Source organism: Nanorana parkeri, unplaced genomic scaffold (assembly GCF_000935625.1).
Source record: "Nanorana parkeri isolate BGI_ZX_2015 unplaced genomic scaffold, ASM93562v1 scaffold3, whole genome shotgun sequence".
Taxonomy (NCBI): domain Eukaryota; kingdom Metazoa; phylum Chordata; class Amphibia; order Anura; family Dicroglossidae; genus Nanorana; species Nanorana parkeri.
The window spans coordinates 266,206-285,539 of NW_017306271.1; the positions used below are offsets into that span (position 1 = coordinate 266,206).

The 19,334-nt window shown below is 46.1% G+C and overlaps 1 protein-coding gene across 1 annotated transcript in view; it reads left to right on the plus strand.

The window, feature by feature from the left end:
* Positions 1–18,485: 18,485 nt before the first annotated feature.
* Positions 18,486–19,334, plus strand: part of LOC108799701 (histone H3.3) — an 11,672-nt gene continuing 10,823 nt past the window's right edge. Inside the window, exon 1 of the mRNA XM_018571635.1 lies at positions 18,486–18,575. The gene's annotated coding sequence lies outside the window, so the exon portion shown is untranslated. The remainder of the gene's footprint in view (positions 18,576–19,334) is intronic.

Sequence of the window (19,334 nt, forward strand, 5' to 3'; positions counted from 1 at the left end):
TGCTCCTCTCTCGTAGTCCCCTCCTCTCTCGTGCAGCTGGTCAGAAAGGTAAACGTAGCCGTTAAAAGAGAACTATGGGGTAAGCGTTTTTCCCCATAGTTCTCCTAAGGGTCACGGGAGGAGGTATACTAGTGTCCTCCTGTGACCCAAAGCTAAGTATATCGCGAGCTACAGCTCGCGGTATACTGAGACCTCCGTAGGTGGGACGGATCGCGGAATTACTGTCGCGATCCACCCAGCTGCGTGAGTGACAGCTGGCTCTACCTATCTAGAGGCAGAGCCAGCTGTGCCCGTCACCTCCCTCGTCCGTTCCGCCAGTCAGCGCATGAGGAGCGGGGAAATCCCTGCAGAGAGCCGTGAGTGACCGTCACCGGTCTCTGCAGGGAGATGATCGCGAAGTGAGCGAGCGACGGTATGTGTTTGCTCACTTCCCGATCTATTAAGCCGACGTGTGACAGTTTTATTGTCACACGTCGGCTCGAACTATGAGGATGAGTGAAAATCACTCACCTCATAGTTCTCCTTTAAGACCTTCTTCACGCCAGATGCAGTGCGTTCTGGCCCGAACACACTGCAAGCACTATTTTGTGCGGACCGGACCACAGGCATAATGTGCCTTGCAATCCCGTGCGGCCGATCGCATTGCGGCCGGAGTGGCTACGGTGCCATTCACTTCAATGGCTCGCCCCCCCCCCCCCCTGCCCCACAAAAAGTGAGCAATGCGAGACAGTGCGTTCTGGCAGGAATCGGGCCGGAACGCACTGCATCTGGTGTGACTGAGCCCTAAAGATAACCAATACAGACAGAAATATGTAGACACTGCAGCAGGCCCTTCCTGAAAATGCCAGCTGCCTGGCTGTCCGGCTGACCCTTTGACTTCCATACGTGAAATCCACTGTCCTGAAATGATTAACCAGATCCAGAGTTCTGGCTTAAAAGTTGAACCCCACCAAAGCTTTCATTTAAATATATTCCAAATCATAGGCCACACAGGATATGAATCCGCTTTCTGTGCACCAAATACATTTGAAGACCCAGTTATCACCTTGCAAAAGTAGCAGTGGCATCATCATTGTGCTGCACATAATCTCTGCAGAGAGCAGAGCTGTGGGAGGGGCCAAGCATGCCACACCCACTAAAGACTGCCCACAGAAAGCGGCTGATACAAGACCAGTCACCATGCACAAAGAGAGAGAGCAGCAGTGGCTGGTCTTTAATACAGGAAGCTCTAAGTTTCTCACTGGATTACTGCACAGATCTGGAAGAAACACACAAAGTACACGAAGAATACACGTCTCTGCATGTGGACAATATTGTCTTATCCTGGAGTTCAGCTTTAAGTGTATGCAAACCCAATCACTGAAATCTATTATATAACCTTTAGGCCTCATTCACACTAGAAAAGGCCGGCACGTACAGCTCTGTGCTGCTCTCGGGAAGGACAGGTGCTGCGTGTGATTAGTACGCAGCCCCTGTCCTTCTCTATGGGAGTCTGCGGCCGTACGCCGCCCTACGCTCACCCCAAGTGCAGGTTTGTACGGGTGCGGGTGTCCCGGCTCAGACGCAGACAGGATCCTTCCTGTCATCGCACGAGTACGCTCACCCGCTACCGCACGGTCACGCAGGGCGGGGGAGCATAGAGTGGCGTACGGCCGCGTACTCCCATAGAGAAGGACGGGGGGCAGCGTACTAATCACACGCAGCACCTGTCCTTCCCGGGAGCTGCCCGATACGGCCACGCACGCAGCATGGAGCTGTACGTGCCGGCTGCTCTCGTGTGAATGAGGCCTTAGGGCCCAGTCACAGCATATTGAGTGCGTTCCGGAGCGAATCGAACCTGGAACACACTGGATCGCATAGATCGCATCCGCCCACAGTGCGATCGCTTGCACCAGAACACAAGGCACAGGGATGCCCTCCGTTCAGGTGCAGTGCGATTGGGAAAAATAGTGCATGCACGCACCGCCTAAAAACGCAGCACGGATTGATCTATGCATTCCAGGTTCAAACCGCACCGTAATGCACTGAATATGGTGTAACTGGGCCCTTAAAGCTGACCTTTAATCTGCTCCTATTTTGCCTTCCCTGGTTCCTCCTCTCCTCCTCCATCAACACAGTAACAACGTTTTTCAATAAAACCAATTACATCATTATGGGTCTCTATGCTTTTCTATGCAATGAAGGCAGATCATGGCTGGTGGGAGGAGCCAACAGGGAAGAGTGTTGCCTTGAAGGGTGGGCGTCAGTCGGGAGGAGTGGGTGTTCTTAGGCAAGCTGCATTTGCCATACAGGCTGCCATGCATGCGTGTGTATATAGGAAGTGGCTGCAGAAAGATTAGCAGCACTGAGATGTGACAATGAAAAGGTATTTTAATGAAAAGTATGAAGTGTTTGATTTCATCAATTGCAATTGTTTTATAGATATAATCTACGTTCATTGACAAGGGCTTGTTCCATGTCACCACTGAAGCCATGGACATTCATCATATCCAGAAGGAGGTCTCCTTTAAATACCACTGCCGCCTGGCTGAGCTGTTCACACCCCCCTATGACTATAGCCAGCCCTGCCCCCTGTTATTATTAAATGCCACACCCCTGTTCTCTGCATGGGAGCCCTTCTGAATGCAATTTGTCCTCCTCTGCTGCTTGCTGCCCACTACGCCTACTGATCAGTCATTTCTGTAGACGTCTTCACATCGGATCCCCAACCACACACACCATCCAATCCAAATATTGTGATGAGAGCACATCGGATCTCCGACCACACACACCATCCAATCCAAATATTGTGATGAGAGCACATCGGATCTCCGACCACACACACCATCCAATCCAAATATTGTGATGAGAGCACATCGGATCCCCGACCACACACACCATCCAATCCAAATATTGTGATGAGAGCACATCAGATCCTCCACCACACACACCATCCAATCCACACGTCACAGGAGAGGAGAGAGCAGCCAATTGTCTGAGAGGAGCGCGACCCCGCGTCTCCTCATCTGTGTCATCTCCAAAAATAGCCTCAAATTCCTTTTCAGCACAACGTCTGATATCTCATTATATCACACTGCACACACCATGTCTGATGGCTCATTGTATCACACTGCACACAGCACACACCATGTCTGATGGCTCATTGTATCACACTGCACACAGCACACACCATGTCTGATGGCTCATTGTATCACACTGCACACAGCACACACCATGTCTGATGGCTCATTATATCACACCGCACACAACACACACCACGTCTGATGATGCAGCAACACACACCACATCATAGTAGCCATGTGTCCTGGGATTTTGTATGCTGTCCCATAGTGTCTGCAGTGTGTCCCATAGGCTGTCCAGCATGATCCAGGACACTACATCTGGCCGTACACCAGTGGTTTTCCAAAAAAAAAAAAAAAAAAACTAGTTTTCGGGAACGTTCGTTCAATTTTCTATAGGGCAGGGCAGGGTGGAAAACTTTTCCTGAAGGAGCAAAATTCTATCAGTGAATGTGGTTTATGAAAAAACAATGTCAAAATGAAACAAAATTTTGGGTGACGTTCATCAAGTCCCTGGTGGCATAATCGAATGTTCTGACAAGATTTTATATAGGAACATTCCTGTGAAAATCTACCATTAGTGACTTACTGGAGACTCTACATCACTTGGAAACTGCCCTTGGACACAATTAGAGGCAGACGTGGCAGTGGAGCAGGTTGGTGGGATTTCAATGGGCTCTGACTGAGACAATTATCTGGGGGAGGTTAGACTGTAATTTTTTTTACTGAAGCATAAAGATGAACGATGGACAGAAGCCGGCTTTTGACTATAGGTCTGCTTTAATACAATAAATGCAGCAAGCAGGATTTTTTATTACATAGAACACACTGGGTCTAAACATAAGCAGAAATTTTAAAGCAATACTTTAAACCAGGGGCGCCCACAATTTTCCATGTGGAGATCTACTTTTCAAATGATGAGCTCAATGAGATCTACCAATGAAAAACACCTGCATTCAGGGGAGGGAGGGGGGCGTGGTGGTGCATTGAAGTCATAATGCTGCAAGCACTATTGTTGCAGATCGCACTGGACTGGAACGCAGGCACTAATGTGCCTGCGTTCCGGGTGCCGGCGAGCGCACTGTGGGCGGGGGGGCCCGGCTGCGGTGCCATTGACTTCAATACAACCCCACCCGCTCCTGAACGCAGGGAGCCGGCCGGCTTGCGTTCCAGTGTGTTGTAGAGGCCGCACAAGCACCGCGGCAGGACAGGACACAGCCGATCACGATCTACCACTGCTCGCTTTGCGATCGACTGGTAGATCGCAATTGACCTAATGGGCACCCCTGCTCTAAACAAACATTTAAATACTCAGTTGAAATACACGTTTGTACCCCATCATCTTCTAAAGGATTTGCAATTCTGTCCAGTCACTCTTGTGATTTATACATCTCTTCCAGACAGCACTGTTAAGAAGGCGACGACACTGTCTCTGTTACAGTTAACGAGGAACTTTTACCCATATCTTTGAAATTACAACAAATACATCTTTACTTCCTGGAACTCTAGCACATGTGACTAGGACATGTGATAATGCACATCATCTCAGGGAAGGAAAATGACTTTCCCTGAGATTAAAGATGAGATTTCGCACAATGTACTGCTGATGTAACCTTCCCAGGATGCAACACTTGAGCACATTACATCACAAATGCCCAAGAGGACCAGGAAGTGGAAAAACAATAATTGTAAGTAAAGAAAATATGTTTGTTTAACTAATGAATAGAAGATGATTTCATATCAGCATGAAGAACGGCATACTGTTGTGATTTTTAGTGAAAGGGGTAAAGGCCCAGTTCAAGGAATACAGTACATTGATGTCATTCTCCCCCTCCCCCCCGACCCATGTTCAACAGTGAAAGAGGAGTAGTATTATTATTATTATTACATAGGATTTATATAGCGCCAACAGTTTGCACAGCGCTTTACAATATAAGGAAGACATTACAGTTACAATACAATTCAAGACAAGATGGTAAGGAGGGCCCTGCCCCTGAGGGCTTACAATCTGAAAGAGGAGGGGGAAATGATACATGAGGAGGTAGCTGTGTGGGGATGAATTATTTGAGAATGTGAAGGTTCAGTGGTTAGGTCGAGGTGGAATAGGCTTCCCTGAAGAGATGAAAGAGGGAACGCCTAAAGGCAGTCAAGGTGGGAGATAGACGGACAGGTTGGGGTAAAGAGTTCCAGAGGATGGGAGAGACTCTAGAGAAGTCCTGGAGGCGAGTATGGGAGGAGGGGACAAGGGAGGTGGAAAGCAGGAGGTCAATGGATGAGCGGAGGGGTCGGTTAGGGTGATACTTGGAGACAAGGTCTGAGATATATCCGGGGGCAGAGTTGTGGATGGCTTTATAAGTGACTGTTAATATTTTGAATTTTAGAGTACAATAGAGTACAATGATAATTAGGGATGCACTGATACTAGTATCAGTATGGATGCCAATACTGGCCATTTTCACAAGTACTCATATTCGTGAAAAATCACTCGATACTAAGTGGCGATATAGGCGCTTTACATTTTAAAATACATTTGGCTGCCGTATGGCACCGCACTTGCTGGGGACCTCACAGCAGCCTTGTGGGGACTTCGTGGCGGCTGTTTACAGCGCCGGCCTGCATATCTCCACCTCTTCCTTCCTGCCACTCACACCAGCAAGACACCGCACAGTCACCTGAGACGCCGCACACAGCCCTGGTGGGACCACACAGCCCTGGTGAGACGGCCTGGTCCTGCTAAGATGCCACACACATCCCTGGTGAGACACCACACACGTCCCTGGTGAGACCGCACACTGCTAACACGCCGCACACAGCCCTGGAGAGATAGCACACAGCCCAGGTGAGGCGCCACACACAGCTCTGGTGAGAATCCATACACAGACCTGGTGATACCATACAGCCATCTTGAGAACGTACACAGCCATGGCCAGACACTGCACAACCCTGGCCAGACCCCGCACAGCCTCCTGCAACATTGCACAGCCCTGGTGAGCAACACAGAGTATGTAGCTTCATATTATTCCGCATTGATGTATAATGTATTGCTGGGATTTGTCAGTGGCAGAACTACCAGGGGGGCAGCGTTTGCAGCTGGGACCTAGCTCTGGCGCTCCACCACTGTCCTTCATTAGTCTATATTGTTTTAGAAAAACTGTCACATTGCACTAAAAAAAGTTATTGGTAATTGGTATCAGCGAGTACTTTAGGAAAAGTATCAATAATCATACTTGGTCTGGAACAAACGGTATTGGTGCATCCCTACTGATAAGTCATCAGCTCTGCTCATTCAAATCTCTCTTGCTGTGAGCATGTTCATTATTAGCACATGTGCATGTAGGAGTGACTAAGTAGAATTAGTGATGAGTTTGGGCTTGGTGCAAGTTCGCCCAAGCCCATTGCACACTGTGACCGTCACCCCTGTTATGGCCCAATCAGTTGTAGCAGGAGCATTCCCTACGCACAGCTACACATTACAATGCCCCCTGCTGCAACTTCCTCCACTGATTGAGCAGGGGGAAGGAGTTCTGGTCACAGTTTTGAGCTTGAATGAACTCCAACAGGGTTCACACCAAGCCGCAGCTCAGCACTAATTAGTCCCTAATATTGCCCCTCCTTTAAAGAGGTTCTAAAGCCTCCGGTTTTTTTGCCTATAGCTACTGCTATCAGGCAGTAGCTATAGGCAAAACGTTTTGTTTTTTTTTAAAACCCCGCTTTAACAACGGTTTAAACTTACCTTGTTTTCGCTGCGCGCTCCCGCCCGAGAAAACGAAACTGCTCCGGCGGCCGCAAAGCATTTTGGGGCGGGCGCAAGCGCAGTTCAGATTCTTGGCCGGGAGACGAGCAGAGACGCAAGGTAAGTCTATGGAAGCTTCCACCCGCATGCCGACACCGCGGGATCGGAAGTGCCTGCAAGCATAGAGGAGTCAGCGCTGGATCGGAGAGCCGCAGCACCGCTGGAGGGACAGATGAAAACTTCAGGAAATAAGAGGAAATCGGATTAAGAGACATCATTTAAGGTAAGTGCTAACATTAACATTGGGGAGAGGGGGAAAAAATGATCCTTTAATGTGAGTGCTGCTGATAGAGGTGGATATCAATACAGATCCAGGTACTAATGCTGGTTGTAAACAAAAAAAATAGATGCCATTTCCAAAGTGATATTAAAGTCAAAAGCTTGTAGGCTATTTCAGATGATGAATATATTACTAGTTACAATAGATAATGCTCCTTGATGTATAGAAATGTTAACGATCTGCAAAATCAGCTGGTCCCCCTGAGCACTGGCTCTGCTATCCTCTTTTAGGGTGGCTCCTTTCCCTTGCAGGGTCCTATGGAGCCACCCTTGTATGTGGTAGTAAGCTGTGTGTTGTACATGTTCCATCGCACTGCTGAATGATAGATCCCAACACTTGTTGTGGGTGCTGCAGTGATATGCGGATGGCGCCGCACTTGAAAGCAATAAGGAAAGGAGTCACTGGCACTCCAACAGTGATTCAACCTTGCCTTTTCTTGACGCAAGCTTCCCAGATAGCAAGTAATTGAGCTGCAAGTTTGAAAATGACTTGCTAAACTATTGCAGACTTGCCAAGCTTCACAATTTTGTTGCACAATTACAGCAAGCCTGCATTGCAAGTCTCCAGACCAGCGAGCTTGCAGAGCTCTTGCTAAGACCTGCAGGACTCTTGCTGTAGACTTGCCAAGCAAATTTGCTACAAATTAAAAAAGTGTCAACTAGAACTTGTGCTGCGAGTGTTCTGCAAGTCTACAACTTGCCAGGAATGTGTGCAGCAAGTTAACAAAATTACAATTTAACCCTGACACAAGTTTGTGGCAAGTTATCCTTGCTATCTGGGTTGTCATATCACAAAGCAAACAATGTTTTGGGGCTGCAAGGGGTCTTTTCGTCAGGCAAACCATGCGATACACATCGTTTCCGTGATGAAGTGACCCCTTGCAGCCCTTGAACCATCACTTTATGATATTAAAAATTTGCTGTTTGAAGCCCTTCCGTGTGCACCTTGCTGTAAAGCTGGCAACTAATTGATGAGTGCGTTTGCCATTTGTTTTGCTTCTATAAACAAAGAGGCACAACAAGGCAAGACACTCCCCTGCTCCCCACACACTGGTCCTTCCTCCTCTTTCTTCCTTGCTCCCTCCTCCCTTCTCCAAGCTAGTAGATGAACAGCGGTTGAAGACTGTGCTGCCCCTTGTGATCTAGTAGTGGATAGGAAGTTCAGGGAAAGTAGAGCTAAGAGAGTTGGAGCTGTTTGGAAACATGATGACTGTAAGTGTATGGGAAAAAAAGTAAAGAAATACTTTGCTGGGCCATATAGGTATATTTGTTTGATCTGGATTGATTATTGAAAAATGTTTAAGCGTTTTTAACACTGCATTAAAGGATTGCACAACTTCATTAAACTGCATTTTTATTATATCTGAAGTTCAGCCTGCAGAGCCTTAGCTTTCCCGGTCTACCAAGCACACATAGGTGGAAACATAAACAAATAAAAAAGCATATTTGTGTCACTAAAAAGCACATGGTGAAACAATATTGTGCACAGGTAGCAAGTATCCAAATTGCTTAAAGACCTTTAAAGCTTCATTCATACCTACACTTTTGGGGTGATTAGAGATTACTGCGTCATGAACTTGCGATTTCCTGCAGCAGAAATCCCAAATACGCGTTTACGCAGCTGTCACCGGTTCAAGTTAATGATCGGGTGACAGCGGCCACATTTGAAAGCGGCAGAACGCTGGCACTCTGCATGTAATCGTATCACATATGATTACATGCGGTTTGAAATAGATCACTGTCCCAATTTATGTGTCCAGGGATAGTGATCTATTCCTATCCACATGTAATCGGATCAGTAGAGACTTACTATTCACAAAGCTAACACACCTGGATAAAGATACTATTTTTAATTATATATATTTTCAGCTAAATTCAATGAGATTTGAAAATTACAGTGACGTGGTTAGAATAGAGACCCTTATCCTTTGCCAATTATATGTATAGCTTGATGTGTCTTTTGCAATAAAGCGTTGCGCATCAGTGTACATTCCTGGCATCTGCTCGGTCCCGGGGAAAATCATCTCTTGTTACGTCAGCCCGCTTCAGCAAATGAAGATGACTGAAGACCTTGACCCTGAAGCTGGAAAAAAAAGACGTTGGGGCCAGGGTCACTTCACTGTGTTAAGGTGCAACGCTTGCTCATTCAAAATGAATGGGACTGACTTAATGAAATGTCCCTTAATGCATGTTAATGGAAAACATACTGGCTGATGTATAAGCCTAATGGCCAGGGTATAGCTGGGCAAATGGCGCTTGCATGGCACTCTCTACACTAGATGGTGTTGGGGGCATAGAAAATTCCTATGCCCCTTAGTGCCATTTAGTTGACGTAGTGCCATGTGAACACCATTTGCTCAGCTATATGCTGGGCGGAAGAGCTATAAAACAGCCCCACAGTGTAAAAATGCCCTGCTGCCTTAAGCACTGGCTAACATGCAGAACTATGATAAATGCAGCCCTGGAAGTATTAGATTAAGATCCCCTTCACATTATGTAGTTACATTGTGTTTTTTTGTGCTTTAATGTGTATTATTATACAGGATTTATATAGCGCCAATAGTTTGCACAGCGCTTTACAATATAAGGAAGACATTAAAGTCACAATACAATTTACTGTAAGACAAGATGGTAAGGAGAGCCCTGCCCGTGAGGGCTTACAATCTATAAGGTTGCATTAAGGCAGCCCATTCACGTTGAATGGGCTGCCTACGCACGGCGTTCCCTTTTTTAAGTTAGTGTGCCACAACCTATATTATGCAGGGCCAGAAATGAATGCATGGGACCTCAATGCATCGCTCAAAAGCCTTAGGTCTCGTTCACACCTAGGCGTATTGCATATGCGCGTCTGTCGCGCGTTTTTTACCGCGATTTGCGGTAAAAAAATTGCGCGACCGTCGCGCGTTTCCGAAGGCTACTTGGGTGTATCCCAATGGAAACGCGCAACAAAACGGCCCAAAGTAGTACATGTACCTTTTCAGGCGTGGGCCGTTTTGTAGCGCGTTAGGGACGGGCGGAAATACGCCAAGGTGGGAACGAGACCATTGAATACAATGGGATTTATATTTTTGAGCGTTTTGTAGAGCGTTCGTCGAGCGTAGAACGCGCTACAAAACGTTCAGGTGTGAACGAGGGCTTAGGCTGTATTAAAACTGTGTTTTTCCCCCCGTTATTATTCCCTGGGGATACTACCAGTAGCACACTAAGGGTATGATTTGAAACCAATTTTGATCAGTATATAGCTTGGTGTACACTGTTTGCACGGCATTATTGCAGCTAGATGGAATTGAGGAACATAGAACTGAGAAGTATAGGAATTTCCTATCTACTGCAGTAATGCATGCGAATGGCTTTCACCAAGCTATACTGTGCAAATCTTTTTTAAATGAGCCACTTAGACCCCTTTCCCATGGGCGGCTGTCAGTTACAATCAGCAGGTAGCAGTACGGAACAGATCTCACTATTGTGACATCTGTGTCCATAAAGTTTTTTGCCTCCTTCGTAAAATAAAGGAAAAAACTGAACTTACTGGACTCATGTTAGGTCCATGGGGAATCAGATTACCCTTGATGCGTCATGATCAGGGCCACCAAAACAGAACTCTGTTACATTTCATTTGCCAGACCTGGCTGGAGTTGGGGGTAATTGGATGAAAACAGCTGCACGTCCATTTAGATCCAGCTGCCCATAGACTAACATTGGGCTTCTGATTAGATCCGTCTGAAGAACTGAAAGGCAGACCTGATTGGGGCCCCCTGTATGAAAAGGGCCTCATTTGCCTAGAGCGGTAGTGGCGAACCTATGGCATGTGTGCCACAGAAGGGCACGCAGAGGCCCCTCTGGTGGCACGCGAGCCTAGGCAGGGGTGTCAAAATCTTATCGCCCGATGCCCGGGACATGCAGTTCCGGGCAGGTAGTTTTTTTTTACCTTTAGCCCTGCTTCAGGGAAACAAGGCTAAATATAGAGCGGGGAAACTGGTGTTTTAGTGCAAGTGATCTCTGCGATGCCACCAAGATCACTTGTAATAAGCCCGCTGGTGCAGTCAATTGTTGAATATAACAATAAAATGCTGATATGTAGCAGAGTAAGATCAAAACAGCTTTTGTAACAATATAGAAAGAATCAATAAAAAAAGAAGTAAATAAACCAATACAGTAAATGACATATTAAGTCAGTGAGGCAACATATCCTATCACGTTTACCTATAGGTCTAAGTTGAAATAGAAATAAGAAGGACCTAAAGGTAGGGTCAGAGGGACAAAGCTTAATCATGTGAAAGGAAATACAATGATTACAGCAACAGCATTCAGTTTAACAGAAAGTATACTGTATAAAGATATACATGGATTGGGAGAAAGGGTTTTTTGGAGTATTTGCTGTCCAGCCAGTTCATAAAAAAATTAAAATGTAGAAAATAATAAAATAAATTAAAATTAAAAAATTACCTAAAAAATAATAATAAATAATAAATAAAATTAAACCAAAAATAAAAAAGTGGTAAAAAAAAGTAAAAAATAATAAAATCAATAACAATTATAAAATTAAAGTAAAAGATAAGATAAATAAAAATGTAAAAAAGTATTCTAAAAAAATACAATGTTTAAATGTTTGAATATTTGTGTTTACCTATTTTGCCTAAGGCAGTGATGCTGAAAATTTTTTACCCCGTGCCCAAAGTAAAAAACAATACCAAACTTATTTTAGGTGCTGGCACTTTGAGATAAATCGTTTTTGCGTCACAGTTTGGGCACTCGGGCTCAAAAACATTAGCCATCACTGGCCTAGTGACTACACCCACTATACTGTGTCTATAGAGGACTGGCATTTATGCCTATTGTGCTGGTGTTAAAGGAGAACTATGAGGTGAGTGCTTTTCACTCATCCTCATAGTTCAAGCCGACCTGTGACAATGAAACTGTCACAGGTCAGCTCAGTAGATTGGGAAGTGAGAGAACACATACCGGCGTTCGCTCACCTCTTGATCCTGTCACGGCTCTCTGCCGTGACAGGGGAGGAACTGGATTCCCCCCTCACCGCTCCGATCCTCCAGCGCTGACTGGCGGAACGGACGGGGGAGGGGGTGGGTACAGCTGGCTCTGTCTCTAGATAGGCAGAGCCAGCTGTCACTCACTCAGCTGGACGGATCCAGACATAATTGTCGGATTCCGCTTCAGCTGTAGCTCGCAGTATACTGAGCTTAGGGTGACGGGAGGACGTTTGTGTCCTCCCGTTGCCCTAAGGAGAACTATGGGGAAAAGCCCTAACCCCATAGTTCTCCTTTAACAAATTTTTGAGTTCCCAAAAAATTAGTATTTGTGTCTTTGCCCAAGGATATGTTTACAAACACACAAACAATATGAAGAGAACATTTTGTCATGCCATCTTGGTTTTATTGAAATATAAATATGCAAAAATGAGGTTCCACCTAAAACCTGCACCTTCTAATTCATGCATCCATTGTATAATGTGTTTAGACTCCTTCCTGAGAAAAAGTCATGCTGTTCTGTTGATAGTCACATAAAAAGTTTGTAGCAGTCCATGTTTTTTTGTTTTTGGTTAGAATATGGCTTGTCTAATTCCCAATTGAATTTGAATGTCTAGACTCAGTTTGCCCTAAAGCTGCGAAGGGTGTGAAAGTTTTGTGCTGAATTTGAATAGGTGATCATTTGAGGCAACAAAAAACTATTATTGTATGTTTGGGTGAAAGGATGTCAGCAAATGAACCTTCTGGTAAGAGTTTGATCAGATGAACATTTTAAAGTGACATCACAGAAAAAGATAAAAGAAATCTGGAACAGAAGAAGTCATTTACTGTCCTGACACTTTTGACTCGGATCTTTGCTCTCTTGAAGATCTATGGTACCCATAGAATCTTCTGCATCGGACACAGGTGTTTGGAGTGTCTGAACACCCGCTGCAGCCTGCGGTTCCACCTGCCGACTGCTATGTCACTACCATGTCCTACAGTGACATGGTGGCCAGCAGGTAGGACCACATGGCTCAGTAAAAATAAGAGATGGTAATGTTAATGATGATGCCACTAATGTTACATCATCATAAAGGCAGATTCCTGCTGAAACAGCTGGAATTTGAGGCATAGGTGGCCCTGTTGGCACCACTTGGTTTGACTAAAGGAGCTGGGTGGAAAATTGTGGACCGAACAGCGACTGCATCCTATCAGTGCACCATTGATGGGCACTATTCCTCCTTCTGGCATATTTGATGGGACACTATTCCTCTCACTAACTCCAACAATGGGGCATTATTCCTTCCATTGACACCAATGATGAGGCACTATTCTTCCCTCTGACACCAATGATGGGACACAATTTCTCCCTCTCACATCAATGTTGGGCCACTATTCCTCCCACTGACATCAGACATAGGATTATGTTTTTACTCCCACTGACCACAAACCTTGGGGCATTTTGTTCTTCCACTGACCACCAAACTTGGGGCATTGTTTACTACCACTGATGCTGAGAAATTTTCTAGCCCCACTGTTCATAGTCTGGCCCCCTAAAGTCTAAAGGACTGTGAACTGGCCACTTGTTTGGAAACCCAATGCGCTAGGCCTTTTATGGCCTCCACATCTCCTTTATATTAGCATTTAAAATGACAATAAACCATCACAACAAAAGAAAAACTTTGGGCCCCCAGAGGCTGTTTGCCATAATGTTCTAGTATGGATAGCATATTAGCACATTATGGCAGACTTACCTAGCAAGTGTGCCCTTCCATCCCTGAAATATCCCTCCCACCACCACACCAATGAGAGGGCAGTATTCCTTCTATTGACACCATCGGTAGGCACTATTCCTCCCTCTACCCATATTGATGGGGCACCATTCCTCCCACTGACACAATTAATGGGGCACTATTCCTACCACTAACTCCATTGATGGGGCACTATTCCTCCCTCTGACACCAATGATGGGGCATTATTCCTACCACTAACTCCATTGATGGGGCACTATTCTACCCTCTGACACCAATGATGGAGCATTATTCCTCCCACTGACACCAATGATGAGGCACTATTCCTCCCACTGACACCATTGATGGGGCATTATTCCTCCCACTTACACCTACGATGGGGCACTATCCCTCCCTCTGGCACCAATGATGGGGCACTATTCCTCCCACTTACACCAACGATGGGGCACTATTCCTCCCTCTGGCACCAATGATGGGGCATTATTCCTTCCACTGACACCAACGATGAGGCACTATTCCTCCCACTGACACGATTGATGGGACATTATTCCTCCCACTGACACCATTGATGGGGCATTATTCCTCCCACTTACACCAACAATGCGGCACTACTCCTCCCTCTGACACCAATGATGGGGCACTATTCCTCCCTCTGACACCAATGATGGGGCATTATTCCTTCCACTGACACCATTGATGGGGCATTATTCCTCCCACTGATACCAATGATGAGGCACTATTCCTCTCACTGACACGATTGATGGGGCATTATTCCTCCCACTGACACCATTGATGGGGCATTATTCCTCCCACTTACACCAACGATGGGGCACTATTCCTCCCTCTGGCACCAATGATGGGGCACTATTCCTTCCCTCGGACACCAACGATGGGGCACTATTCCTCCCACTTACACCAACGATGGGGCACTATTCCTCCCTCTGACACCAATGATGGGGCACTATTCCTCCCACTTACACCAATGATGGGGCACTATTTCTCCCTCTCACATCAATGTTGGGACACAATTTCTCCCTCTCACATCAATGTTGGGCCACTATTTCTCCCACTGAGATCAGATTTAGGGTTATGTTTTTACTCCCACTCACCACAAACCTTGGGGCATTTTGTTCTTCCACCGACCACCAAACCTGGGGCATTGTTTACTACCACTGACCACCAATGCTGGAGAATTTTCTAGCCCCACTGGTCATAGTCTGGCCTCCTAAAGTCTAAAGGACAGTGAACTGGCCATTTGTTTGGAAACCCATGCGCTAGGCCTTTTATGGCCTCCACATCTCTTTTATATTAGCATTTAAAATTACAATAAACCATCACAACAAAAGAAAAACTTTGGGCCCCCAGAGGCTGTTTGCCATAATGTTCTAGTATGATAGCATATTAGCACATTATGGCCGACTTATCTAGCAAGTGTTCCCTTCCATCCCTGAAATATCCCTCCCACTAACACCAATGAGAGGACATTATTCCTTCTATTGACACCATTGGTAGGCACTATTCCTCCCTCTACCCATAGTGATGGGGCACTGTTCCTCCCTCTGACACAATTAATGGGGCACTATTCCTACCACTCACACCAATGATGGGGCATTATTCTTCCCACTTACACCAATAATGGGGCACTATTCCTCCCACTGACACCATTGATGGGGCACTATAACTCCCACTGACACCATTGATGGGGCATTATTCCTGCCACTGACACCAATGATGGGGCACTATTCCTCCCACTGACACCAATGATGGGGCACTATTTCTCCCTCTGACAACAATGATGGGGCACCATTCCTCCCACTGACACCATTGATGGGGGCATTATTCCTCCCACTGACACCATTGATGGGGCATTATTCCTCCCACTTACACCAACGTTGGGGAACTATTTCTCCCTCTGACACCAATGATGGGGCACTATTCCTCCCACTGACACCATTGAGGGGGCATCATTCCTCCCACTGACACCATTAATGGGACATTATTCCTCCCACTTACACCAACAATGGGGCACTATTCCTCCCTCTGTCTAAAAAATGTCACCAGCACACTATTTCAACATAAAGCAATACGGTTTTAATGACACATGTATGTCATTCAAATACAAACGTTTTTGGGGACTCGCAGGGTCCCCTTCCTCAGGTTCAGAATGACGACAGATCTTTACTATTCCTCCCTCTGGCACCAATGATGGGGCACTATTCCTTCCCTCGGACACCAACGATGGGGCACTATTCCTCCCACTTACACCAACGATGGGGCACTATTCCTCCCTCTGGCACCAATGATGGGGCACTATTCCTTCCCTCGGACACCAACGATGGGGCACTATTCCTCCCACTTACACCAACGATGGGGCACTATTCCTCCCTCTGACACCAATGATGGGGCACTATTCCTCCCACTTACACCAATGATGGGGCACTATTTCTCCCTCTCACATCAATGTTGGGACACAATTTCTCCCTCTCACATCAATGTTGGGCCACTATTTCTCCCACTGAGATCAGATTTAGGGTTATGTTTTTACTCCCACTCACCACAAACCTTGGGGCATTTTGTTCTTCCACCGACCACCAAACCTGGGGCATTGTTTACTACCACTGACCACCAATGCTGGAGAATTTTCTAGCCCCACTGGTCATAGTCTGGCCTCCTAAAGTCTAAAGGACAGTGAACTGGCCATTTGTTTGGAAACCCATGCGCTAGGCCTTTTATGGCCTCCACATCTCTTTTATATTAGCATTTAAAATTACAATAAACCATCACAACAAAAGAAAAACTTTGGGCCCCCAGAGGCTGTTTGCCATAATGTTCTAGTATGATAGCATATTAGCACATTATGGCCGACTTATCTAGCAAGTGTTCCCTTCCATCCCTGAAATATCCCTCCCACTAACACCAATGAGAGGACATTATTCCTTCTATTGACACCATTGGTAGGCACTATTCCTCCCTCTACCCATAGTGATGGGGCACTGTTCCTCCCTCTGACACAATTAATGGGGCACTATTCCTACCACTCACACCAATGATGGGGCATTATTCTTCCCACTTACACCAATAATGGGGCACTATTCCTCCCACTGACACCATTGATGGGGCACTATAACTCCCACTGACACCATTGATGGGGCATTATTCCTCCCACTTACACCAACGTTGGGGAACTATTTCTCCCTCTGACACCAATGATGGGGCACTATTTTCCTCCCACTTACCAACGACCTCATAGTTTTTCTCCCTCTGACAACAATGATGGGGCACCATTCCTCCCACTGACACCATTGATGGGGGCATTATTCCTCCCACTGACACCATTGATGGGGCATTATTCCTCCCACTTACACCAACGTTGGGGAACTATTTCTCCCTCTGACACCAATGATGGGGCACTATTCCTCCCACTGACACCATTGAGGGGGCATCATTCCTCCCACTGACACCATTAATGGGACATTATTCCTCCCACTTACACCAACAATGGGGCACTATTCCTCCCTCTGTCTAAAAAATGTCACCAGCACACTATTTCAACATAAAGCAATACGGTTTTAATGACACATGTATGTCATTCAAATACAAACGTTTTTGGGGACTCGCAGGGTCCCCTTCCTCAGGTTCAGAATGACGACAGATCTTTGGGATTCAAAATGCTCAGGTGTGAATCGGGCCTGGTTTGCGTATGCGCGGCTCAGTATTCACAAACGCTCACACGCAAGGAGAGAAAGACATAACAGAGTGATGTCATAAAATACCTACCTGTCAGCGTTTGTTTCTTAATTGATTCATTTTCCGCTTTAAAAATCTGCAGTAACGTGAGGAATGGGAGAGATGTTTGGTGGAACATAAACCACATTGGCAGTTACTATATATAGTACAATTATAATACATTTTATAAGAATCTGTATAGAGCTAAAAGAGGACAACGTCTAATGAGAAGTTGGAGTCACAGTACTTGACCTATAAATAATCGCTGGGCATTCGTAGCGATTGCTACGGATTGTGCCGCGCCAGAACCAGATGAGAAGATGCAAAGTCACCAAATAAACGCTTTTCATGTGTTTATTGTACAGACAGCACCACAAAGTCATAAGAAACTGGCGTTTCGGGTCCCTCAGTTAAGGCGACGTAAAGTGACCAGAACAGTCGCTTCTTTATGACTTTGTGATGCTGTCCTTGCGATAAATATGCAAAGTGCATTTATTTAGAGCTAAAATAGGGAAGTTTGATGGGGAATGAGGGACAAAAAGTGTTTTAAAATAAGGACAGTTCATTTAATTAAGAGACACCTGGCAGCAGATAGAATATTACTTATGTCTTATGGTTAGTGGAGTGAAACTCTTTTGTTTATATCATATATTATATAAATGTAGTTTTACTATATGAACTATAAATACATCAATAAGTGAGGCTGACAGAAACATTCGCCTCACATATTGTTGTGATATTATTTCACATTGTGCTCCTGAGCTATCACAGAGGCAGATCCGGGGGAAGGAAGGCGGGGGCTCGTTTCACCACACTCTTCCAACCATCCAATCACCGAGTGCTTCAAACGGCCTCAGCCAATGGCAGCCCTCCCGCCGGGAGACAAAGGCATGTCGTTGGCAGTGACGTAACGCTGGATATATAAAGCCGGGTGGCGGGCACTGCCGTACGTTATTCCTCGCCTCGTTTGACCGTCTCTATCGTGGCTCCGGACCGATCGGTAAGTGGGCAATGCGGCGGCGCGCCACGGGCGCCGCTTCCGGTTACCGTTTAGCACTGTATGGTTTAGATTACATCAATTTACCGCTACCATGTGTTAATTTTTGCCTTAGGGTTACCGTTTTCGGTTCCGGTGTCTTCCGGTAATTTTGTATATTTTATTTTTGATTTTCCGGTAAAGGGGGTTTTATGTTGGTGTTTTAATTGCTTATAGCGGTGCGGCGCTCGGTAGGTCCCTTAAACGGGTCGGACGGTAAGTTTCAAAAAAATCCCCCCCCCCCCCCCCCCTCCAGTTCCCGGAGCTCGCTGGGCGCCATGTTGTCTCGTCGCTCGGGGTGAGAGGGGAGAAACTGAACGTGAGGAGAAGCTGCCCTGTAATGAAGGCTGTGGCCCCTGTCTGGGAGAGGGAGTGCGGGGGGCCCTCCATTGTGTATGTAGTATGAGAGGGGTACCGGGGCTCCTGAGCACTATGCAGGCGCTTTCACCGGAATGGGGACAAGGAACAACAACAGCAGCTTTCTTGTCGTATTTCAAATGGCGGATCCCGCATTTTTCTCCTCCAGACGGGAAAATATAATTAACCTGATGGACACTCGTACAGAACTCGGCTCTGGCAGTGTAGGAAGGACATTATTTTTTCCTCCACTCAGATTTTTACAGGAAAGTTGTTTTAAGTTGAGAATGTGAATTTTAGTGGTTTTTATGACGGGTGATAAAGATCACATAATGGCGGGCAGGGGGGAGGGGTGATGGGGGGGGG